We start from the raw sequence: 26,862 nt of genomic DNA on the forward strand, positions 1-26,862 counted from the left end.
AATGATGGGGTGTGTTTATTTTCTCATGCTGTGACACCCAACTTCTGGGTGGAATTCTGAGGTCAGTACTTGAGCGACCACCCAATGGTTTAATTCATTTTAGTTGTTGCTGTCCTGGAGGAGTAAGAACTAAAAAAGTAAGGGTCGTCGTGACTTGCTGGGAGTATGGCATGTTATAAAGAAAATAAAATACTGTTATGTGAGCCACCATTGTGCACAAAGCATTCCAATTCCTCACACTGAATAAATTGCTAGTTGCTGTATGCTATGAATAGATGCAGACACAGCCATAAGATTTGCAGAATCCAATCACACATTCTAATATTAAGAGACGGTGTACTTCAACGAGTCAGGAAAAAAGGAAATAATTCAGAATTCCATGAATGATTTTTTAGCCAGTGAATAGAAATACATTTACATATCTTAAGAATCAATGAAATATAAACTTTAATTAAGTGTGTAGCCACTAAAAGAGGATTTCAGATTAACTTTACTTGAAAATTGGGAATAAAATTATTCAAATCTGAGGGAATAGGTAAAGTACCCAGCTTTTCCTTTATGTGTGAAGTCACTGATATTGCAACTGTAAAAGGGTTCACCCACCAGTTTTTCAAACAAGGATCTAGTAGCATCCTGGTTGATATCCCTGGTATTTAAAAACACTCAGACAACAAACCATAAAGCTGAGGAAAAGCCTAACAATATTTTCCTAGAAAATAAAAAACCTCAAAAATTATTTGGAGTGGCCTAATTGTTCATTTTCAGGGAATATGCATATTTAAAACTTTGAAAAATTTAACATTAAGCATAGAAATTATAAAGATAATTAAACCTGTATTACTCATGTTTTGAATTAAGGAATAAACATATTTGGCATTCTAGATATTTATAAAGTTTAAGAGACTCTTCTAGAGCAATAAGCCAGCCTTGTAATTTAATGTGAAGAAAACATGTTGGTAATTGATCATTTGAATCTTGTATTTGCTGTTTTCTTTTTTTTTTTTTTTTTTAGTAAATCTTTATAGTTCAGATTATTACAATTGGTCCTCTTTTTCCCCCCCATAGCTCCCCTCCACCCGGTTCCCCCCCACCCCCTACCTTTACCCCACCCCCCGTCCTCATCCATAGGTGTATGATTTTTGTCCAGTTTCTTCCTGCACCCGCCACACCCCCTTCCCCACGAGAATTGTCAGTCCACTCCCTTTCCATGCCCCTGGTTCTATTATATTCACCAGTTTATTCTGTTCATCAGATTATTTATTCACTTGATTTTTAGATTCACTTGTTGATACATATGTATTTGTTATTCATTATTTTTATCTTTACCTTTTTCTTCTTCTTCCCCTTCTTAAAGAATACCCTTCAGCATTTCATATAATACTGGTTTGGCGGTGATGAACTCCTTTAGCTTTTTCTTATGTGTGAAGCTCTTTATCTGACCTTCAATTCTAAATGATAGCTTTGCTGGGTAGAGTAATCTTGGTTGTAGGTTCTAGCTATTCATCACTTTGAATATTTCTTGCCACACCCTTCTGACCTGCATAGTTTCTGTTGAGAAATCAGCTGACAGTCATATGGGTACTCCCTTGTAGGTAACTGATTGTTTTTCTCTTGCTGCTTTTAAGATTCTCTCTTTGTCTTTTGCCCTTGGCATTTTAATTATGATGTGTCTTGGTGTGGTCCTCTTTGGATTCCTTTTGTTTGGGGTTCTCTGGGCTTCCTGGACTTGTAAGTCTATTTCTTTCACCAGGTAGGGGAAGTTTTCTGTCATTATTTCTTCAAATAGCTTTTCAGTATCTTGCTCTCTCTCTTTTTCTGGCACCCCTATAATTCGGATGTTGGTACGCTTGAAGTTGTCCCAGAGGCTCCTTACATTATTTTCATATTTTTGTATTCTTTATTCCTTTTTCTTTTCCAGTTGGTGTTTTTTTGCTTCTTCGTATTTCAAATCTTTGACTTGATTCTTGCAATCCTCTAGTCTGCTGTTGGATCTCTGTATATTATTCTTTATTTCAGTCAGTGTATGCTTAATTTCTAATTGATCTTTTTTCATATCCTTGAGGGTCTCACTATATACCTCTAAGGTTTCTAGAAGATTCTTGAGTAACCTTATAACCATGGTTTTGAACTCTATATCCAGTAGTTTGCTTTCCTCCATTTCTTTCATTTGTGACCTGTTTCTTTGTCTCCGCATTTTGGCTGCTTCCCTGTGTTGATAGAGTGGCTTTGTGAGCTAGGTGTCCTATAGGGCCCAGTGGCTCAGCCTCCCCAATTACCTGAGGTGGACACTCTTGGTGTACCCCTTTGTGGGCTGTGTGCACAGTCTTGTTGTAGTTAAGCCTTGATTGCTGTTGGTATCACTGGGAGGAATTGACCTCCAGGCCAATTGGCTTGTGAGGACCAGTTGTGTCTACAATGGGAGAACTTCTGTGCTGGAGACACCCTTATGGGGCAGGACTTGCTTCAGTGGGGCTTTGGCACTCACTGAGTCTGCCCCCTGAGTGTGTCTTTCATGGATGTGAAGAGTTGTAATCTGGATGGTCTCACTCTGACCACTGGGTACACTGGCTCTTGGATCTCCAAGGAGATGCAAAGTCAGCCACTGCCTGAGGCCACCCAGCAGGAGCTACAGAGAGATCTGCAGATTCCTCCTATTTGTTTGGGGTTTGGAAGTGCCCAGATGAGGCGCAGCTGTGAAGCAATGCAGGCTGCTGACGAGCCTTAGACCTTCTTTTGGAAGCTCTGGTGTTCTCTGACCCACCTGCAGTTTGACAGGTTTTTAGGTGGAGAAAGCCCAAGGCCATTTGTATGTAAAAGTCTCTGCTCACAGCTTGGGTGGGGTTGTAAATTGGGGGGGGTGGGGTCTCAGGGAATCACCAGAGCAGAGCAAACCACAATGGCTGCCAGTCTGCTCTGCTTTGGAGAGGTCCCAGGGTCTGTGTCCAGGAACAATGAACGCTGCAAGCACCTCTGCGAGAAAGCCACCCTCATGTTTCATCCCGATGCCAGACAGTCCAGTTTCTCTCTGTATGAGTCTGGGTCACCAGATTCTTGCCCAGAACTGGAGTTTAGAGCAGTCGGGAGTTTGTATCTCCCTCCTGGTTGAAAAAGTCAACAGCTTACCCAGCTGCCAACCCCTTTTGCGTGCACCTCTGTACCTCCACTCTTCCACACCTCTGCACCTCCTACCGTACTCAATGCACTTTTCTCTTTCCTTCTAGTTGTAGAATTTCCACTCAGCCAGCCTTCCCGTGGTTCTGGATAATATTCATTTTCTCTTTTAGTTGTAGTTTTAATGTGGTTGTGCACAGCAGCAAGTTCAGGTGTTTACCTATGCTGCCATCTTGGTTCCCTAATCTGCTTTCTATTTTCTTGATTTTTGTTCTTATTTTAATTATTTCTTTTTTCTATTTCCATTAGCTTACATTTAATAGTCATTTTTCATCTCCTTGAGGTGGATAATTAATTTTTAGTTTTTCTTGTTTTCTGTCAAATAAACCTAAGCCTATAAGTTTCTCTCCAAGCACAACTTTAACTATATCTCATAAGTTCTAATAAATAGTATCTTCATTACTTTCCAGTTAATATTTTATTAGTTTTATTATGATATTTTCCTTGATGCATTATTTAGAAATATATTGCTTAATTTCAAAGGCATAAATGTTTCCAAAATTTCTTTTTATTTCTAGCTAATTTCCACCATGATTAGAAATAGTACTTTAACTTCAATCCTTTGAAATGTGTTAAGAATTACTTTATGTCCCACATTTGGTTGTTTTTGATAAATGATTCTTGTACACTTAATAATATCATCTCTTCTAGGATTATTTGGTACAGTATTATATATATATTTCAATTAGGCTACATTTTAAGCATGTTATTCAAATATTCTAAATCCTTATTTTTTGCCTATTTTATCAGTTACTGAGAGAATTGTGTTAAAATCTTCTACTAAAAATATAAACCCATTTATTTTTAAGTTCTGTCATTTTAAAAACTGCTTTATTTCAGGTTATGTTACTAGATCCATACACATGTTGCATCTTCATGATAAGCAGTATCTTTATTATGATATCCTTCTCTATGCCTGGTAAAGGTTTTCAGCTTAGTTTACTTTGTCTCATATTAGTACTGTTTTACCAGCTTCCTTTCTGGATTATGTTGGCATTGTAAATACTTTTCAATTTTTATTTTCTAACATTTTGGTATCCCTCTGCTTTAGGTATGCCTCTTATAAGTCTCATCTTTTTTTTTTTTTCCATTTTGGTTTCTTTTTGTGCTGGTTTTCCCCTCTGATCCATTTGCTTTCTGTATGACAAATTTCTGTTGATATATTTCATGTACTGTTATCTGTTCTGTTTGACTTGCCTTTCCCTTCTTCATTAGGTTTAGAGAAAAAAAAATGTCAAAGCGTTTGTTCTACATCTGTCTCAGACACTCTCATGGTCAGCGTGCAAGTCTTATTATTATTCATTCTCATTAACTATAGTTCCTTTATAAGCCCCATTTTATGGATCCCATTATTTGACCGTCATCCCTTAGATTTTCAGCTCATTTTCTCCAACACCCCCACCTGGACAATTCTTTAAATCTGCCTTTACACTGTTCCTCCTTACACAGCTGAAGTCCCGTGTTCCATCATTTTAATCTTCATATTGTATATACTTTCCCCCCACCCCCGCCTAGTTGAACTAGTATGTGGAACCACAACGCTGATTAAATCCACTTTTCTGCCTCTTCTGCCCATGGATCTGTTCCACTAAACATGGCCAGAGAAAAACCATACTGGTCTCGCTTCATCATCACAACCACATACTAGCAGGTTTCCATGTACTCTGCATCTATACGTCACTATAGATGAACTTTCTGTGACCCTGTCTGATGTGCATTAAAATCCACCTGCTCTTACCTACTCAAGGCCCACTCCAGAAATCCTCACCTGTCTCCTAATTTTAAAATTTCTTGCTCTATTATATCATCCCCAATAGTACATACACAAGCAGTTTTTCCCACACTATTTCAAAAAACCTCTCTCTGACACCATACTGAGGACATATAAATCAGAAACTTATGTGTGAATAAAAAAGTACACTAAATGAATTAAAAAATAAGGGACAACTTGTGGAAAATATTTGCCACTCGTATCACAGACAGAGGTCTATCTCCATTATTAAAATGCTTCTATAAATCAAGAAAGTCACATCACAACATTGGTAAATGATATGAATGAGAAGTTCAGAGGGAAGTAAATTATCATTTTACTCTTAACCATATAAACAGATTCTTAAGAGAATTAAAAAACAAACAGGTACAATTTTCCCCTCTCATATTGGCAAAAGTGTAAAATTGTATTAGTCTCCGTGAAGTATTGGTTAGAAACCTGTGTCTGAAGCCAGACTACATGTGTCTGTTTTGCAAACATTTCTTGACTCCCTATCCCTTAGTTTCCTTGTGAGTAAAACAGGAATCATAATTATACCTACCTCATAACAGGAATATTTTAAGGATTGAATATGTAAATTTGTGTGACATGCTTACAGCTGCTCCTGACACAGAAAAATAAAAGCTGTTACCATTAAAACGACATTTTGGGATGGCAGAGGCTATGAGGTCATAGTCAACCTTATTCATTGATAGTGAAAGTCTAAATTATTACAACTTGGCAGAATTTAACGAAGTAACAAATGAACATGCCCTTTAAGCAATTTCACTTCTGCAAGTTTGTCTTGCAGATATACTTTACACATTTGGAATGATGTTGTACACATTTCTTAGTGCATTACTATTTGCAAATGGCCATCAATAGAATATCAGTTAGAAAAGTTAGATCCATGCATTCCTTGAGAATTCACCTTTAACTCTGTGTGCTGATGTAGATTTTTGGTTATTTCATATATAACAAGGTATTTTTTTTCAATAAAAAAGGCACAGGGCACAATAGTCTTGCATAAGTGCTACCATTTGTATAAAAAGGAAGGATAAAAATAGCATTAATGTTCTGTGTATACTCACATATGCATAAAGAAGCTCTGGCTTCTGGCCACCATGGCCGTGTAGGTAAACATGGTACGCATTGCCTCCCACAATCACATCAAAATTTGAAGCTAAAACAGAACAACCATCATTCAGAACATGTGAAATATAGCTGAATGAAAGTCCTACAACAAAGGAATTAAAGAAAAAGCACATCAAGACTAGTAGGAGGGGTGGGATACATGGAGAAGAATCACAGAACAGGCTGGTCCCACACCCATGTATGGCAGTTTAAAATCGAGAGTGATATTTGACTGTGGAGGTTTCCCTGAGGAGCAATGAGTCACTGCCCCACACCAGGCCCCTAGCCCAGGGTTCCAGTGCCAGGGAGAGAAGTCCCCACAACTTCTGTCTTTAAAAACCAGCGAAAAGTGAGGCTGAGTGACATAGAGGCTGCTGAAGTCTCAGGCAGTTCCTCTTAAAGGGCCACCACAGAGACTTACTTGAACTCACTCCCTTTGAACTCTACTCTGGGGAAACAGCTTGAAAAGAATCTGGGACATTTGGGGAAGAACAGAATTGTCTGGAACCAGGGTGGGAGCTGGAGGGGCAGCTTTCTCCCAAACAGAAGTGCTGGCAGAGGCCAATGTTCATTTGTTGAGCTCTCCCCAACACAGAGCTGACAGGCTGCACCATATCTGAATCTCCATCAACCTGGCTCACACTTATTGACTGGTCCTGGTGATTCCCTGAGACCACGTCCTCCCTACTTGCAGGATCATCCAAGCCATTTCCAGTGGCTTTTCCATACAACTGGCCTCTCTTGACTCATGTTTTTTGGACTTTCCTAAAATCCCTCAAATAAGCAGCAGCTGGCATCTGCATGCCCTATACCTCTCAGTAAGTGGCCCCAGGCCCAGCACTAGCAGCAGCTCACCCTCATTCACCTCTTGGCCTCTCCTGGGCTCCTCCAAGCTCAACACAAATAGCAGCCATCTTCAGATTGTTCTGTTGCTCATACTGGATAGCCCCATACATGACACAGGCAAAGGCTGACATTGTACCTCCCAAGAAACCCTAGAGCCAGTGTACCCTGGTGGTCAACTTCAACCACACCAGATTACAACCCTACCACATCTATGAATGACATACTAAAGGGGCAGTCTTGGTGAATACCAAAGCCCCGCTGAAGCAAGTCCTTCTCCATAGGGATGGCTTCTGCACAGCAGCTCTTCAGATGGAGTCACAGCCAATCCTTGCAACCAATTTCCCAGTGATGCCAATGTAAAACAAGGCTCTACTACAATAGGATAGTGCACCCAGCTCACATGGGGGTTTACCTGAAGTTCCTACCTCAGGTGACTGCAGAGGCTAAGCCACTGGGCCTTGTAGGACGCCTGCTACACAAAGCAGCTCTACCAAGTCCAGGAAATACAACAGATCTACCTAATACATAGAAAAAAATACAGGGAAACAGCCAAAATGCAGATGCAAAGAAATATGTCACAAATGAAAGAACAGGAGAAATCTCCAGAAAAAAAGAATAAATGAAATGGAAGCAAGAAAACTACCAGATTCAGAGTTCAAAACAATAATTATAAGGATGCTCTAGGAAATTAATTAGAACTTCAAAGAATTTAGTGAAAACTTCAAGGAACTTTGTGAAAACATCAACAACATAAAAAAGGACCAGTCAGAAATGAAGGATACACTAACTGAAATAAAGAATAATTTATAGGGCATCAACAGTAGAGTAGAGGACACTGAGAATCAATCAAGAATTTGGAGTATAAGGAAGCAAAAAACAACAACACCCAATCAGAAGAGCAAAAAGAAAAAAAGAATTCAAAAATATCAAGATAGTGTAAGGAGCCTCTGGGACAACTTCATACCAACATTCACATCATAGGGAAGTAGAAGAGAGGGAACAAGAAATTGAAAACCTATTTGAAAAAACAATGACAGAAAAATTCCCTAACATGGTGAAAGAATAGACATAGAAGTCAGGAAGCACAGAGAATCCCAAACAAGATGAACCCAAAAAGGTCCAAACCAAGAAACGTCATAATTAAAATGCCAAAGTTAAAGTCAAAGAGAGAATCTTAAAAGCAGCAAGAGAAAAGCAGTTAGTTACCTCCAAGGGAGTGCCCATATGACTATCAGCTGATTTCTCAACAAAAACTATGCAGGCCAGAAGGGAGTGGCAAGAAATATTCAAAGTGATGAAAAGCAAGGACCTACAACCAAGATTACTCTACCCAGCAAAGTAATTCTATAATTTAGAATTGAAGGTCAGATAACTAGCTTCACAGACAAGGAAAAGATAAAAGAGTTCATCACCGCCAAACCAGTATTACATGAAATGTTGAAGGGTATTCTTTAAGAAGAGGAAGAAGAATAAATAAAAGAAAAAAATATGAACAATAAAATGGCAATAAATGCATATCTATCAACAACTGAATCTAAAAATAAACCAACAAGGAATTTAATGAACAAAATAAACTGATGAATAAAATAGAACCAGAGGAATTCTAACATGGAACAGACTGACAAATCTCAGAGGAAAGAGGGGAGGGAGGCCAGGAAGAGATTAACCAAAAACCTTATTTGCATATATGCATTACCTATGGATATAGATAATAGGGTGGTGAAGACCTGTGGCAGAGCAGGAAGTTAGTGGCCGGGGGTTTGGGGGGAAAAGAAGAGTGACATCAGTAATACTCTCAATAATAAAAGTTTAAATAAAAGGAAGCTCTGACACAATTCACAAAAGTATTAACAGTGGTTTCTAGGGGAGTAGGCAAATAGGCTTAGAAGTTAGAAGGAAACTTTTCACTGAATGCCTTCTTTTACTTTATGATAGATTTATACTCTATGATAGATTGGGGAAAATGCCAGAATATGTTAGTCTCTGCCTAAAACCCTCCAATGATCGTTCACCTTTCTTAGAGAGCAATTTAGTCTTTACAATAGCCTATAGTGTTCTAAATTATTTGTCTCTCCATCCTCTCCTATCCCTCTCTGCACACTCACATAGTCATACCACCTTCTTGTCATCCTTGAAAATGTCAAACTTGCTCCTGCCTCAGACTCATTGCTACTGATCTCTTGTTTTCAGTACATGTCCTTCTTACTACACATGGCTTGAGGCTCTTTGCCTATTTTCTAGATTTATTTCAGTCTCTAATCCTTTTAAACTCTATTTTTGGTGCAGTGTGCTTCTTTTCTCATTCATATTTTCTGTGTCACTTGCTGTGCTGTCTACAGAATCCCCCTTTTTAAGGTCCTTTTAATTTTGCCATATTTTTTGTGATAATTTTTTTTCTCTTACTTTTTTCCTGAGTTCTTTTATGGGTTTTTATGTAGATTTTGTATCTCATTGGATAAAGGCAATCACATTTGTTTAAATTGATGGCAAAATATCTGTTCATAACATTTATCTGATCCATGGAAATAGTATTCTGATGAGTGCTCTTCACCTGCTATCTTCTTCGCATTTTCATTTTTTCCTTGTAGAACTTCTTTATAGATTCTTTACTGATCCTTTTCGATAATTCAATATTTAAGGTTTCTGTTTGTTTATTTGTTAGTTCGGAACCAGCTCTTTCCTTTGAGGGGAATTTTTGAGAGAGGGAGAAGCGAGGGACTAGTTCCATGCTATTTGGGATTTTCCCTATAATCCAGGGATTTATGAGAGAGTTTATGTAGCCTTTACTATTTCCCAGATAGTTGGAATAGGCAATATTTTTTCCTTCACAATACATGTGTTGTGTTCTTCCCTGCTGCTATAGAGAAACACTGTTTCTTGGAAATATGACTTGTTTAAGTGACATTTCATTCAGCCATACTTGTTCTGCATCTGGAATGAAGTAAGGTAGCTGGGATCCCCAGCTTCCATCTCTTGCCCATCCCTACATCCTTGCAAGCAAGGGATATTGTTTTTGCACATCTGTGTGCTCAGAACGATTTTGCAAAGTGTAAAACACGCAGGGGTTTTTTCTGAAGTCTATAGCAAATGGATCCTATCATCAATTAGTTCTCTCACTGTATTATCTTCTCTTAATTTCCTCCCTTGTGACATTGTTTACTGTTCACTTTGTTTCTTTTTGGATTATTTTTGGCCGAGAAGGGGGAAATGCTGATTTCATGTCAATGTTCAAATTTGAAATTCCTTGTACTTTAACTTTCCTGGAGCAGTTTATAAAATGACAGTCCCATCAGGTGAGGATAAAAGCAGGACATGGAATTAATAGACCTATTTGTCATGTACCAACTACTCTACTAATACTGGAAATAAAACATTGAACTCGACAGACACTGTTTTGTGGAGTTTATATTCTAGTTATAGAGATTTAAAAAATTAATAAGAGTAGTTACCTAAATAGAGTAGTTAAAAGTTATAGTAAGTGCACTGAAGAAGAAAATATGCCAGTTTATATCTTTGAATTTGACAGCTGCTGTAATCAAATTCAGATTAGATTTTTTTGTTTGTTTTATTGCTTTATTGTTTTTGTTTTAATTATTTAGAAGTGTACCCTGTGGCCTTTAAAACTCCAGGCACCAGCTGTCTTTATTTGGCAAACTTGGAAATGCATGTTCTATCCATTTGCCAAGATTGACTTTGTGGCTGGCCAGAGATTCACGACAGAGTTTGGGTAACCCACAGTTTCTTTTCCATAGAATGCCACAAAGTTAATGAGTTATCTTTATCTTTGTGGGAACTTATTTCTGAGTTAAAAAATCAAAACATGGTTTTTCTTATTGACTAAAAAAATTTACATATTTGACCCAATAAAAGGAAAAAGTAACAAGCCTAAAAACCAAGAGCTAAACATGTCTATGATCTTACTTAGCCAATAATAAATATATTTTCTTTTCCATGGTTGGACACTGGATTTTTTAGCTAGTTATTTTTAAGGCATCATGTCCTTTCTTGATATAGATTAGAGTAATGATTGACCTATAGGTGTGGTCATTAGCGTTATGTCAAAAGATGTTTAGATGTTAGGAAGAATTTTAGAAAAATCAATTAGAGATGTTTGATGATGGAAGTAATGTAAATGCACTAAATAATGCACAGATGCAGATGCCAATTAATTAAGAATCTGAGATTTTTTTTTGTTCAATTAACTATTAGAGGATTTTGTAAATTTATGTTAACCTGTATTGAGTTCTTTCATAAAATCAAGTAGTTAAGGATATGTTATTTCTGGGAAATAACTTATAAAACACTAGAATATCAGTTCCCATCTACTTTCAATTAAAGCTTGTTTATTTTGGAAAAAAATATTATGGTTAATAATAGAAAACATCATGAATACTGTTCATACCCTCTTTTAACGAGCAAATTCATTTTCACTTCACATAGTAGCACATGGTGACATCGAAAGCCAGTTTTCCCCCTAAGTTTAGCATCAGAGCATTGAATAGTGAGTATTGTAGTGGATTATCAACACTAGGTAAGTTAAAAGACTCCAAAGAAATTAGGCCATAATCAAATACTTAAATTATTCTCTTACCTTTTTCCTGCAGACATCTTCACTATGTACGTATATGATTAATGGAAACACCTTTAACTTAGTTTCACATTGTTAACAGTCAATCATATTCCAAGTCCTGATGGGTAATTTCACAAGGGATACCCTCCTGAACTAAGAATATTGATGTGTTCTAGCTAAACTTTTAAGGCAGTGGTTCTCAACCTTGGCTGCACATTAGAATCACCCGGGAATCTTTTTAAAATCCTGATTTCTGGGCTTCATCCTCTGGAAATTCTGTTTCTTTGTTACTAATGTTGTAGCCCCACCCCATAACAAAGAAACAGAATTTCCGGAGGATGAGGCCCAGAAATCAGGATTTTAGAAAGATTCCCAGGTGATTCTAATGTGCAGCCAAGGTTAAGAACCACTGTCTTAAGGGGTAAATATTTCTTAGCATCATGAAAACCCAGTCAAACTGTTTTTTCCCCTAAAATATTTATTCTTCTTCCAAGAGCATAGCTAACATGTGCTGATGCTTTTAATTTTGCTGTATTACATTCAAACTTTACCTCCCATATCAATGCTGAAAACCAATAAGTAGCTCCTGGTGGCTCTTGGAAAGGAAAAAAAATATTATAAAATATGACTAGAATGCAGTCTTATAATCATTTTAATGCCAATAATTTTAGAGAATTTTGCAGTTTTTGTTATTTGCCTCATAGGATCCCAACAAAATTAAATACAATGAAAACTTCATACAATTTGAGGGTGTTTTTTTTTAGTCAGCTCCGGCCACCATAAAACAATGACCATAGACTGGGTGGCTTAAACAATAGGAATTTATTTCTCAGAATTACAGAGATTGGAAGTCCATGATCCAGGTGTCAGCAGGGTCAGTGTCTGGTGAGCACTCTCTCCTTGGGTTGTAAAGCACCACCTCCTCACTGTGACCTCACATGAGCTTTCTCAGTGCATGCAGGTGGAGAGAAAGAGAAAGGTAGTAAACTCTCCAGTGTCTCCTCTTATAAGGGCACTAATCCTATCATGGGCCCCACCCTCATGGCCTCTTCTAAACCTAGTTACTGCCCCAAAACTGCATCTCTGAATACCATCACATCAGGGATTAGGGCTTCAACATATGGATTTTAAGGGGACATAATTCAGGCCACAAGAGATCTATGCAAATAATGGAAGAGTCCTAAGGATTTTTAAATGTAGTATCTTTCTAGTCATATGATTAATTATGTAACACATTTCCCATTATAACCTATACAATTTAATCTGATTATAAAATCATCTAATGAAAGGAAACTTTCACTCAAGTGTGGCATGAAGACTTTAAAAAATATATCTTGTGTTTCATATTTTCCCTCTTTTACTTCTTTTTGAGGAGCTAAGCTCTGAACTTGTTTCCTTAGAGAAAGGAACATGAGGTAGAAGGGGAGGAAAATGAGTCTTTTTGCTTTGGTTTTCAAAAGCCAAAACCCTAAGAGTAATTCTGGTATGGACAAAGGTATATTTGAAGACTATTCCACAAGCCACATGGAAGGAAGAGAGCTGGAGTTCTATTAAGGAAAATGAAATTGTGGTTGGAAATGGAGAGCTGGGCCTTTTTCCCATCCATTTTATGGGTTAGAGTCTCTGAAAGATGACAGGATCCTGGAGAAACTTTGAAGAGACTCTGTGAGAAACTCTGGTTCCCACTTCCTGGTTTAGAGCCCGGGTGAGGTGGGAAGACTCCAGAAATTTGAGGCTCCTGGGAGAGAGGGCGGGTGCTACCTGTTTTCCATAGTAGAATCCTGATGAGGTGGCAAGAGGGAAGGGCTGCATGTTGAGTTCAGGTCCACTGAGCCAAAGATGTAGATTCCTGTGCTGCAGACCAAGCAGCAGAATGATTCTTGTCTCTCAAGTTTGAAAAAGAAACAAAAATAATTACTACACCTGAAGAGATCATGTGAACAGTATGAGGGACATCTCATCCCTACCAGATGGATTGACGACTGAGAGAAGCAATGTGTCAGTGGGTGACTGTGTAGACCAAGCATGTCAAACTCACGGCCGGCGGGCCGCATGCTTCCTGTATTTGGCCCGTGTTCACCTTTGAGTTTGACATGCTTGGGACAGATGATATTGAGGATCATGTGCTTCCCACAAGGGACCTGGCACCACTCAGGCCCCCCACTTAGACAAAGCTCTGGAGAAATTTCTAGGTGTATGACTGACTGTGGTCAAGTTCAGGCCACCCAGTGGATTGGGGGCTCAAAATAGAAATTGTGAAGGAAGAAAGTATGTTGCACTAGGCCTGTTGGTTCATCGTTTCCCAGGGACTAAATCTGCATTCCATGCGGTTTTGTCAGGCCACAGAATGCTCACGCTGTTGCCTCTTTCCCTCGGGACAATGGATGCCTGATCACCTCATGCTTACTTAATCTTTTCTGCACCATGAACCCATATGCCCAACAGACCGTGAGACATTTTCACTTGAATATGCCTCAAGACACTTAATACTCAATATATTCAAAACCATACTCATAATCTTCCCCCAAGCTCTCTTTAGTATGCCCTGTCTCAGTGAGCAGGACCCTTTCTAATCACAGTACAAGCCAGCATCCTGCTGCTGGTCCTTGACAGCCCCTCCATCCCCACCCATCTGCAACCTTTTGCTTCTCTCCATTTCTACTACAACCACTTTGCCCACACTACCATCATCTTTCCCTTGGAAAGGGATCTACTGCATTCATTCAGCTCCCCCCCACCCCTTTCATCATTCTCTGCACTGCACCTGAATGATTTTCAAAATGAAACGGACCATGTTGTTCCCTACAACTCACCCCCAACGCCTCACACAGGTTCCATTGTGCCAGTTCTTCCGGAGCTGGCTGCTGTGATTTTACACAACCTCGTCTTAAACCATGCTTCTCTCACCTTCTGTACCCCCTTTCCCTTACTTAAGCCAGCAAAGTCCCTACTGCCTCAGGGCCTTTGCATGTCTGCTCTTTCAACCTGGAATGCTATTCTTCACATCTTTACTAGCCAATTTCTAGTCATACCTCAGATCTTAGGTCCTTATTCCTAACCTTGCCAACCTACCATATCTCCCATTCATGGTCTCAGAATAATAGGCATCTCCCCTTCACAGCAATAATAATAATTGAACTATTTACTTCTTTTGTGATTATTTATTACCCTCTGCTTTCCCCACTAGGCTGTCAGCTCAATGAGCAGTGAGAACAAATCTGTATTCCTATTGTATCCACAGTGGCTTAGACATATAGTAGACATTCAATAAAGTATCAATAAAGTATTTAGAAGTCTCAAGTGCGTCTTTACTACAGTAACAATAGTTGTGACTCTTTGAGTGCTTACTCTCTGTGTAGCACCATTAGAAGCATTTGTTGCATGTATTATTAGCTCATTTAACTCCCAAAACAACACTGTGGGGTAGGCAGTGCTATTATCATGGCTGGCTTTCAGACTGCGAAACAGGCACAAGCCTCACATGGCTGGCAATATAGGCTCAGAGACTGTGTTCCCCACAGCCAGCCTGCACTGCCTAGGCCAGTGATGGCGAACCTTTTGAGCTCGGCGTGTCAGCATTTTGAAAAACCCTAACTTAACTCTGGTGCCGTGTCACATATAGAAATTTTTTTATCTTTGCAACCATAGTAAAACAAATATTTATATTTTTGATATTGATTTTATATATTTAAATGCCATTTAACAAAGCAAAATCAACCAAAAAAATGAGTTTGCGTGTCACCTCTGACACGCATGTCATAGGTTCGCCATCACTGGCCTAGGCAGTCTGTCCCACGGTGAGTGCCGTGCCCACCTAAGAGGCAGCTGCTGGCCTCCTGCATCATGGGAAATTATGGATATCATTCACATCAGATTATATTAATTATAAGGCCATAGAAAGCTTGAATAGATTAAATTCTCAGGAATTATACACATTTTCCACTTACTTGTATAATCAGTGCGTATTGAGTACTTCTGTGCTGGAATTTGTGCTAGAAATTAATAAATATAAAGGAGAATGGATGGTCTTTGCCCTTAAGATGCTCCCAGTCTGGTGAGATAAATGGAAACAGAAACAAATCATTCAGTACAATGCGGTGGGAGCTATTGTGGAGATGCTGGGGGAAGGCGGAGAGGACCAAGCTCAGTGTTTCCTAGCAGGGGGTGGGATGGTCAAGAACATAACTTTTTACCTCTTGGATTCCCTCTATGAAAAATGGTGTGAGGTAGGCCCATGTTAAGGATTTCTAATACCCCCTTTCTCCTCTATTTTTCCACATCCCAGATTGCTTGCTAGGGCTGCCAGAACAAAATATCACAAACTGAGTGGCTTAGACAACAGAACTTATTGTTGCAGAGGCTGGAATTATCTTGGAGGCTGGAAGTCCAAGATCAAAGTGTCTACAGAGCTGGTTCCTTCTGAGGACTATGAAGGAGAATCTGCTCTATGCCTTTCTCTTAACTTCTGAGGTTTACTGGCAATCTTAAAGTGATAATCAAAAACATCATTCTACACTGTTCTCCTCAAGCTTGTCTTGCTTCAGTAGTTGCATAGTATTAAGCATAAATTTGCTCATCCGTACTATAGTCTTTCCATAAAAATGCTCTTCAGTGATATAATATGAATCAGATTAAATATATATATTTACATACATACATACACAGAATCTTGCTTTAGAGCTCCCCCCCCCCCCAAAACATAGGCATTCTTGCTTAATTATAAACATCTGGGTTTTTTGTGCACATGCGTACACACACACACATTCACAAACGCACACACGCACACCTGCAAACACACACTTAAAATAAGCAAAACTTGCAGTGCTCTGTATCCAATGCATCTCTCCCCTCTGCTGGAAAGTGACCAGACTGTGCTGTTCTTTGGAAACAGTCTACACAATGTTTCTTCCCTGCCACCTATGTGCTTCTTTAGTTAATTGCAACCAGAATTCTCACATTTACTCTCTTGCAATTGTCCGAAATAAATAGGTTCTCATCAAAGAATCGTTTTTCTTATATTCTGTCTCTTTCTCCGTGTCCTTCATTTCTTTCTCTTTCCAATCCATTCAATCCCTAAAGCCACTCAACTATAAATTGATGTCCCTGAACATACTTCTATCGAAGTATCAGTAAAAAGCGAGAGCTGTCTAGCGTGTCCAATCCTAGCCTTGTGGAGCACAGTGGCCTGCCGAAGCTGCAGGCTTTTCGCAGCACAGCCCCCACTCACCACAGTCCACACAGTCCGTGCGTGCGCCATACCATGGGGCCCGGGCTTGCCGCTCTGCTGGGACAGGCTGTTGTGTTTCTAGGGTCTCCTCCCATGGAGTTGCCAGATCCCAGATCTAAGGCTGGTGGGATGCTTTTTAAAGATAGACATTCCAAGCTCCTTGCCTGTATGTTTTGTTTTAGGAGGTATTTTATGAGGCTCCAGACTCAGTATATTTAAAAGCTTCCCAAATCTAACATTTCACCAGCTTTGGAAACTTCTTCTTCATAACACCTTCACCCCTCACCATGTCAAGTTGCACAGTTTTTTTTTAACAAAAGAAAAATGAGGTTCAGCATATTTCTTGAACTTGGAGGTACATGGTTGAAGACAGAAAATACCTTCCATTTTCCTAGTAGTCTTGAACTTTCGTGACTAACAGAAAGGTATAATTGTTCAGAAACACCTAGAAATAAGAGAGGTAGTTATTATAAAAATGAGCACCTGTAGGCAGTATATTTTATTGAAAAAATAATGGTTTAGAGGAAGAATCCAAGCTATAATAAAATTAATTACTGTTCTGCAAGCCATCCTAAAGGAGGGTTTGCAATGAAAGAAATTCGTTGTCACCACTCAGCTATGTACATGGCTGCCAGTGTGCTAACTGCTGCAGCTGATCTTTGACCTGCATCATGTGATAGCTTTGACGGGTCCAAATAGTTTACCCATCAATGAGCCTACAGAATGCTGGTCTGTGTCCTGAAAATAAGATAAACAAGCAGCTGACTACAGTTTTAAGAGAGCTGTATTGAAAAAAAAATAAACTCAAGCCTTGCATACAGGACATGGCTTTCTCAACCTAAAAGCAATCTCTACGCTGAAAACTGCTACAAGATATTTTTAGAGATGAGAACACAGAAAGAAAGTAATGTAGTACCCCAAACCATGAAGCTCTTAGAATTGGGCACAGGTAGTCTAATTCCCAAAACCCCACACCATGGCATTTACTGGCTCTATTTTGACCATCAAGATGAATCTAGAAGACGAATTCTGGCTCTACTACTCATAATATGTGTAACATTGGACAAACTACTAAACCTCTCTGTGCCTCAGTTTCCTCTCCTTTAAATAGGAAGGATAATAACAGTGATTATCTCATGGATTAGTTTTGAGTTTGTATGAGTAAACACATATAAGTCTTTAACATAGTACCTGCCACTGATACTGTGTTGTTACTGTTATATTGTTGTCAAATTTTAGGTTCTACAACAATGACAAAAAGTATTATTGTAAGGCCAAACCTCTGCATTCTAAGCAACCCTATTGTGTCTGGAAGATTTAGATATTGAGCGTCCTCAATGTTTTATGGCCAGGCTTTAACAAACTATTGTAGATTAGATCTCCAAATGGCCTCAAACTTTAGATGAAGGACCTTTGTGAGGGTTAGACTTTTATTTGATGCCTTTCACCAGAGCTCATTAATTCAAGCCACAGGAGGATATAAATTTTAATTAGGAAAATGATTGAATATAGAATACTCTAAATTTAATTACTGTAGAAAACTCACTAAACCTTACATGTTACATGTTATTCAAGCAAACATGGCTTAGTTGTTGACCTCTTGAATTCACAATTTAGTGGGGGAGATGGATTTATACCAGCTTAATAAAGTGAGATAAGGACTCTTAGTGGTTGAGAAGGAGATCAGAGGGAAAGTTATATTTGGGTGGAGCTTTGAAAGATTAATGATGAGGACTTTCCAGTCCAAAGTGAATAAATGGGTGGAGGTTTTGAAAATTCATTAGACATTTGAGGGTGCTGTGAAGTCCATTGTAGTAAGCAAGAGCATAGCTTAAACAGTTAAGACACATCCAAAAAGGAAAATTGGATATTAACTTTCCTACTTTCAAGAAAACATATGCTGCCAGCATAGGTAAGAAAAAGTGCCTAGGAATTACCTCAATGAATGGTAACAATATTTTTAATTAGCTTGCTAATTTTAAAGGGATAAATAGCTAAAATATTTTAAATTAATAGGTTGACTTAAATATCTAAAATATGTCCCATAAATTGTCATTCATATTACTAATATGCTTAGATACTCTATCTTAACCCAGAAATTGTGCATTACTAAGATTAACAATCAAATACTATTCTAAATTATCCTAAGGTTTTCCTCATTACATGATCAACATATAATGAACAATTTACTTTTTTTTCTTGATCTTATTGAAATATGAAAATTTGTCATGGTATTGCCTGGAGCACCATTCCCAAGTCTGTGTTTTCTATAAAAAGTAAAATGTGGTCAGCCACAATGGCATAATATTAGAAATAAACTACAACAAAAACAACCAAAAAATTCAAACACTTGGAAGCTGAATAACATGCTATTAAACAATGATTGGGTTACCAAAGAGATCAAAGAAGAAATTAAAAACATCCTGGAAATGAATGACAATGAAAACACAACAATCCAAAATCTAAGGGACACAGTGAAAGCAGTCCTGAGAGGGAAGTTCATAGCTCTGCAGGCTTACCTCAAAGAAAACAAGAAAAAAAATGGTAATAAATCATCTAACTCTACAACTTAAAGAATTAGAACGAGAGCAATGAGAAAAGCCCAGGGTGAGCAGAAGGAAGGAGATAATAAAGATCAGAGCAGAAATAAATGACATAGAGACCAAAAAAACAATACAAAAGTTCAATGAAACCAAGAGCTGGTTCTTTGAAAGAATAAACAAGATTGATGAACCTCTAGCCAGGCTCACCAAGAAGCAAAGAGAGAGGACCCAAATAAACAAAATCAGAAATGAAAGAGGCAAAATAACAACAGACCCACAGAAATACAAAGGATTTTTTAAAAATACTATGAACAACTCTATTCCAACAAACTAGACAACCTAGAGGAAATGGACATATTCCTAGAAAAATACAACCTTCCAAAACTGAATCAGGAAGAATCTAAAAATCTCAATAGGCCGACAACTATGGAGGAAATTGAAGCAGTCATCAAAAACCTTCCAGCAAACAAAAGCCTGGGGCCAGACAGCTTCACAGGGGAGTTTTACCAAACATTCAAGGAAGAACTAAAACCTATCCTCCTCAGACTATTCTAAAATATTCAAGAGGAAGGAACACTTCCAAGCTCATTCTATGAAGCCAGCATTACCCTAATACCAAAACCAGATAAAGACAACACAATGAAAGAGAATTACAGGCCAATTTCCCTCATGAACATAGATGCCAAAATCCTCAACAACATTCTAGCAAATCAGATCCAGCATTACATCAGAAAGATCATGCACTATGACCAAGTAAGATTTATCCTGGGAATGCAAGGATGGTACAATGTCCACAAATCAATAAACATGATACATCACATAAACAAATTGAGAGATAAAAATCACATAGTCATATCAATTGATGCAGAAAAAGCATTTGACAAAATCCAACACCTTTTCTTGATAAAAACCCTCAGCAAAATGGGAGTAGAGGGATCATACCTCAACATAATAAAAGACTTATATGACAAACCTACAGCCAACATCATACTCACTGGGCAAAAACTAAAACCATTTCACCTAAGAAGAGGAACAAGACAGGGATGCCCACTTTCACCACTCCTGTTCGACATAGTACTGGAAGTGTTAGCCATAGCAATTAGATAAGAAAAAAAATAAAAGGTATCCAAATTGGAAAAGAAGAAGTAAAACTGTCATTATTTGCAGATGACATGATACTGTACATAGAAAATCCTACAGACTTAATAAATGAATTTGGCAATGTAGCAGGATACAAAATCTACTCCAAGAAATCTATGGCATTTTTATATACCAATAGTGAACTTACAGAAAGGGAGAGTAAAAAACAATCCCATTTACCATTGCTCCAAAAAAAGTAAGATACCTAGGAATAAACTTAACTAAGGAGGTAAAAGACCTATACTCGGAAAACCACAGGACACTGAAAAAAGAGATAGAGGAAGATATAACAGATGGAAGAATATACCGTGGACATGGATTGGTAGAATCAACATCATTAAAATGTCCATACTACCCAAAGCAATCTATAGATTCAATGCACTTCCCATCAAAATACCAACAGCATATTTCACAGACCTAGAACAAACTCTCCAAAAATTCATCTGGAATAAAAATAAATAAATAAAAAAGACCCTGAATAGCTGCAGCAATCCTAAGAAAGAAGAACAAAGTAGAAGGGATCTCAATACTAGATATCAAGCTATATTACAAAGCCACTGTTCTCAAAACTGCCTGGTACAGGCACAAGAACAGACATATAGACCAATGGATTAGAATAGAAAACCCAGAAATTGACCCAAACCACTATGCTCAATTAATATTTGACAAAGGAGGCAAGAATATACAATGGAGTCAAGACAGTCTCTTCAATAAATGGTGTTGGGAAAATTGGACAGATACATGGAAAAAAAGAAACTAGACCACCAACTTACACCATACACAAAAATAAACTCAAAATGGATAAAGGACTTAAACATAAGACGGAAACCATAAAAATATTAGAGGAATCCACAGGCAGCAAAATCTCAGACATATGCCGAAGCAATTTCTTCACTGATACAGCTCCTAGGGCAATGGAAACTAAAGAGAAAATGAACAAATGGGACTACATCAAAATAAAAAGCTTCTGTACAGCAAAAGAAACCATCAACAAAACAACAAGAAAGCCCACTGCATGGGAGAATATTTGCCAATGTTATCACCTTTAAGGGTTTAATCTCCAACATTTACAGGGAACTCAAACAACTTAACAAAAGGAAGATAAACAACCCAATCAAAAAATGGGCAACGGACCTAAATAGATACTTTTTGAAAGAGGACATAGAAAAGGCCAAGAGACATATGAAAACATGCTCAAAGTCACCAATCATCTGAGAGATGCAAATCAAAAGGACAATGTGGTGCCATCTCATACCTGTCAGAATGGATATCATCAACAATCGACCAACAACAAGTGCTGGCGAGGATATGGAGAAAAAGGAACCCTCCCGCACTGCTGGTGGGAATGCAGACTGGTGCAGCCACTGTGGAGAATAGTATGGAGTTTCCTCAAAAAAAAAAAAAAAAAATGGAACTTCCATTTGACCCAATGATCCCACTTCTAGGAATATATCCCAAGAAACCAGAAACACCAATCAGAAAGGATATATACACCCCTATGTTCATAGCAGCACAATTTACCATAGCTAAGATTTGGAAACAGCCTAAGCGCCCATTAATAGATGAGTGGATTAAAAAACTGTGGTATATCTACAAAATGGGTATATCTACAATTTTTACTACGCTGTGGTAAAAAAGGAGTTCTTACCATTTGCAACAGCATGGATGGAACTGGAGAGCATTATGCTAAGCGAAATAAGAGAAAAATAAATGTCACATGATCTCACTCATTTGTGGAATATAATGAACAATATAAACTGATGAACAAAAACAGATCCAGAGACAGAGAAGCATCAATCAGACCATCAAAGCTCAGAGGGAAGGTAGGGAAGGGAGGGGGTAAGGGGGAGAGATCAACCAAAGGACTTATATGCATGCATATAGGCCTAACCAATGGACACAGACAACAGGGGGTGAGGGCATGAGTGGGGGGTGGGGGGGAAGGGAGGGATAAGGACACATATCTAATACCTTAATCAATAAAGAAAAAAATAAAATAAGTAAATGCCCATGGTTTCCAGTTCCTTGATGAGATCTCAGAATGCAGACTTGGAGATGCCGTGGAATGATCACATGCATCCAGGGATGGTCTCATTCTTTTCTGCAAAGCAAACCTGTGAAGCATTGCCTCGGGATCATTTTCTTTTTACTTTTTTCTACAAGGAAGAACAGGCACTATGTTAACATATTATCTATAGTTTCCCTAAGATTGTTGAGTGACAAGTCACGGGTTATTGAGTCAAGGACATGTCTCACATTTATTGAGTCTTATCGTTAGGATCTTAAGCAACTTGGAAAGAAGCTAGTCCTAAAGGGCAGGGTGGGGAGGGGCAGGGAGTGGTGGCAATTAAGAGAGGGCTTGGCTATAGGGACGTGGTTACAATCTGACAATTGGGTATTATTCAGTCATTCCTTTCAGACTTTGCTTTTCTCTATCTAAATGAACGGGTACCTCCCCATGATACCAATCTCCATACCAAAGTGTAGAGTCAAAACTCAAGAACAGGATAAATCAGTTACATTAAAATGTTCCCTGACTCTTTATAGCACTAGGAAAGGGGGTCAACTTTGTGTTAGCAAAACAAGGTGTGCACACGCCATCTGGTCAATCGGCTCCTTAAAGTCAGAGTGTGATGCAATTGCTTTCTCGTTCTTTTGTGTTTCCATGTTATGCTATAGTCAGCCCCTGAGCCTGACCAGAGCATCTGTTTCCCATCCTCCACAATGCAGTTCTACCGGGAATTACCATTTTTACTTCATAAAAGTAAATGCATACAGTGTGTGGAATTTTTTTAAGAGATGGATGAAAATAATAATAATGTACTTGCACTGGCTATTCTTAACCCCTCCTCAAAACCACTCAGTACAAACAACTTCTAGACCAACTCTGTCTGGGAAGAGCAGATTTAGAAAGATGGGAAACACTATAGACAGTACCACATGCAGGAAAGATAATATAATGTCTCAATCTGATATATTGTGGGATGTTGCAGGATGTTGACTCACTTTACAACTATAGTCCTTTCTAAGTGTTGAAAAAAAACTAAATAGTCTTTTATGCAACGAGTTCAGCTCAAACAAATCTCTCCTGACCCTGCATTGCTACAGGACTTGATGTCGCCAATGTTAATATCTGTATTGGACACTGTAATTATTTTTCCAGAAGAGTTGACCAAACAATTTCTCAAGTAGAGAAAACTCTCTGTATACACAGTACTCTCCTGTACAATCAACAAGGATAGTTGGACAAATGAAAAGAAGCAAGAAATATTGACGGCATTTTAAGAATAAACTCATAGTTTCCCTAAAAAAAGAATATACTCACAAACAGCACAACCTGCTAAATCTTGCTGGTCAGTAGGGGAGAGCCAAACATCCCATTGACCTCCCCTGAGGGAACTTTGCGTTTTTGTGAAGAAGAGTTCCATAGTTATAAATAAATGTTCCAAACATCCCTATAATTACTTGTTGCTTCTAAAGTATTATCTGGGTGGAAATTCAATTTACCTGATGCATATTTTACAACTAACAAATAGTAAGAAAGTTAGTCCAAGAAAGGCACATTTTTACTTCAGGTAAAAAAAAAAATTATAAACACACCACCCCCTTCTACAGGGTGTAGAGCACTTCCCTCAAGTCCTTCCTTTGCATCAAAGCAATCAGAGGCTGACCATAGGGTCATGGGTCAAATACATGACCTCTGCGCCCTTCACTTCACACAAAATCTTCAATGAAAGGACCCTTCCCACACACATGCACAAAAGTGACTTCCACAAAGAAACTCGTTTGTAGACAATAATATCTAAACCCTGTTTGTCTTTCAGCTCTTCATTCTTGATCTTGGGAAAATGCATGTAGTTCCAGCGAGGGAATCCAAGGAGGAAATTGGAGAGGGCCTTTCTGTTAGTTCGTTTGCATGCTCTTTGAATAGCCTGAGCACTTCATCAGTCATTCACGCCAGGAGTTAAGAGTGTGAATCGTTGGTTTTCCTGGACTTTCTGGTTATGTCTAAACTGCTAGTTCTGGTGATCTGGCTTTATGAAAACATCCTCTCCCACTGATCTTTTTTATAACATTAAAAGTGAGTGTGTCACACTTTTTAAAGAAAAGGAAAACAGAAAAATGACTCTTTAGCAAAGGATTTTTTAGGTACTTGATAAGATTTGAGAAAAAATGTTTCTGTAAACACCAAATTTTTAAATCTATAATGGAAAAATAAAGTTAATATAATAAATATCAAAGTTGCATTTTTTATATGTGGCTCATTTAGACCTTTAAAATAAATTTTTTGAAGATGAAGTTAACACTTGTTACATTATCTTCAGAGCAATAGTGATTCAGATAAAATGGTCTATTTTTTTAAAAATATCATGCTATCTAATTAGACTGCAATTTAAAAATTTGATTCCAATAGACATGAAAGTTCATAAATAGCAAAATATATAACAGAACTCTTATGTATAATTTGCTTCTTATTCATCATTTGGCTATTTATCTAGTACTCTTTGTGTCCAGGCTTATGCTGAAATCTGAGGAGATATGAAAGAGGTATAAAACTATGACTTAAAATTCAATGGACTTGCTGTGTAATTGATGGGAGGAGTGGATACAAAACACAGTTCTGAGTATATTATTTCAAAAACCTCCTATGATCCCTCTCTTAATTAACCAATGACACCATTATACCCTCCTACAGCATTTAAGGGCCTCCATCATGTACCTTATCCCACAATCCTTTCTTATATACCCTAAAGGCCAGTCAAGCCATAGCCTCTTATATCTCTTTGACAGTGCCCTCACCAAGCTCTGGGCCTGTGTTCAGGCAGCACCTACCAGATAAAATACGCTTTTTCTCAATATTCTCTGTCAAAATCTTTACCTATGTTGAACAGTCATTATATCCTCCTCATTTCCTTCTAGGTAGAAGTAGTTTTTCCCTTGTCTGAATTCTTTTTTTTTTTTTTTTTTTTTTTTTTTGTTAAATATATTTTATTGATTTTTTACAGAGAGGAAAGGAGAGAGATAGAGAGTCAGAAACATCGATGAGAGAGAAACATCGATCAGCTGCCTCCTGCACATCCCCTACTGGGGATGTGCCCGCAACCCAGGTACATGCCCTTGACCGGAATCGAACCTGGGACCTTCCAGGGCGCAGGCCAACGCTCTATCCACTGAACCAAACCGGTTTCAGCTGTCTGAATTCTTTTAGCTCTGTTTCTCATGGTGCTTTTCTTATTTAACACAGTACCTTAGATATTTGTGTATATTTCATATTTGTTCCAGCAAAATTACCTTAAGGCATTTCAAATAGCTTGTTTATCTCCATATCTCCATATACACTGCCTAACTTAGTGTCTAGCTTATAATGTATATTCAAACATACAATAGTTGAATACATGAATGAATGAGTACTTGAAACAATTAGGAAATAATTAAGAATAATAATGGTGTGTCAATGGATGCAGAGTAATAAGAGAGTAAAAGGAATTTGGAGGAAAGAATAAAATAGCTTTAATGTGGGCTGAAATAGTCTAAAAGGTTACATGGAAGATTTGGACCTTTGTGGGTGGTCATGTCAAATAATGGAACCAGAGTAGCTAAGAAAACCAGGACTAGGAGTCTGGCTGACAGGTTAGAGGAGGAGAAGGAATGAATCAAAGGTAAGGCTAGAAGAGGAAAGTTTCAGGAATTACCTAATGTAAGGCTGAGCAGGAAATACACAGGCTTCAAGATAAGACCTGATTAGCTGGAATCCCTGAAATTAATCTCTGCTCTCAGGCACAGGCTGTTTATAGAGAAATAACTTATTCAGGGGCAAAAGAATGGGTTTTGAGTTAAGAAGGGCTGGGTTTGAATTCACTTTTACTATCTATTGTTTTTGTTGGACATAAGATTCTACAACCCTCCATTTTCTCATCAATAAAATGGCAATTATAATTCCCACCCAACTGGGTTGCTGTGGGGGTCAAGTAAGACAATAGGTAAAAAGTGCTTGGCGTTTAGAAAAAAAACACAGTAAATGGCAGCTCTCATTATTATTTGCTACAGGCTCCAAACTGAATAACTGTTGGGTATGGTTGTTCCTGGGTCCATTTGTGGCCAGAGGGTTTCTGAGATTTGAAATATGTTCCTAATTATTTCAGAAGTCTTTCTGGAATTGCGATGGAGATCTCAATAGAAGTTATGATGATTATGATGATAATACCACTTACAGCAGCTAATATTTATTGAGTGATTATTATATGCTAGGAACCATGGCAAGCACCTCATAAAAATTACTGCATTTAATCCTAGCAAAAGCTCATCTACACTAATAAAAGAGAAACATGGTAATTAGCGTACGACCGCTATCCTTTTCATTGGTTAATCAGTGAGTATATGCAAATTAACTGTCAGCCAAGATGGTGGCCGGCAGCCAGGCACTGAAGCGAACATGAGGCTTGCTTGCTGCGGTGTTCCCCGCCTCACTTGCCGGCCTCTG

General features: G+C 38.2%; 1 long non-coding RNA gene across 1 annotated transcript; it reads right to left on the minus strand.

Moving 5' to 3' along the window:
• Positions 1 to 12,330: 12,330 nt before the first annotated feature.
• On the minus strand, positions 12,331 to 17,144 carry LOC139006672 (uncharacterized). Its single transcript, XR_011470790.1, has 4 exons — positions 17,079 to 17,144; positions 15,419 to 15,522; positions 13,233 to 13,357; positions 12,331 to 12,414 (listed from the first exon to the last, which is right to left on the minus strand). It is a non-coding gene; the product is annotated as an uncharacterized lncRNA (long non-coding RNA).
• Positions 17,145 to 26,862: the final 9,718 nt, after the last annotated feature.

This window comes from Myotis yumanensis, unplaced genomic scaffold (assembly GCF_028538775.1).
Source record: "Myotis yumanensis isolate MYYU_CA2020_CCGP unplaced genomic scaffold, mMyoYum1.0.hap1 SCAF_1, whole genome shotgun sequence".
NCBI lineage: Eukaryota > Metazoa > Chordata > Mammalia > Chiroptera > Vespertilionidae > Myotis > Myotis yumanensis.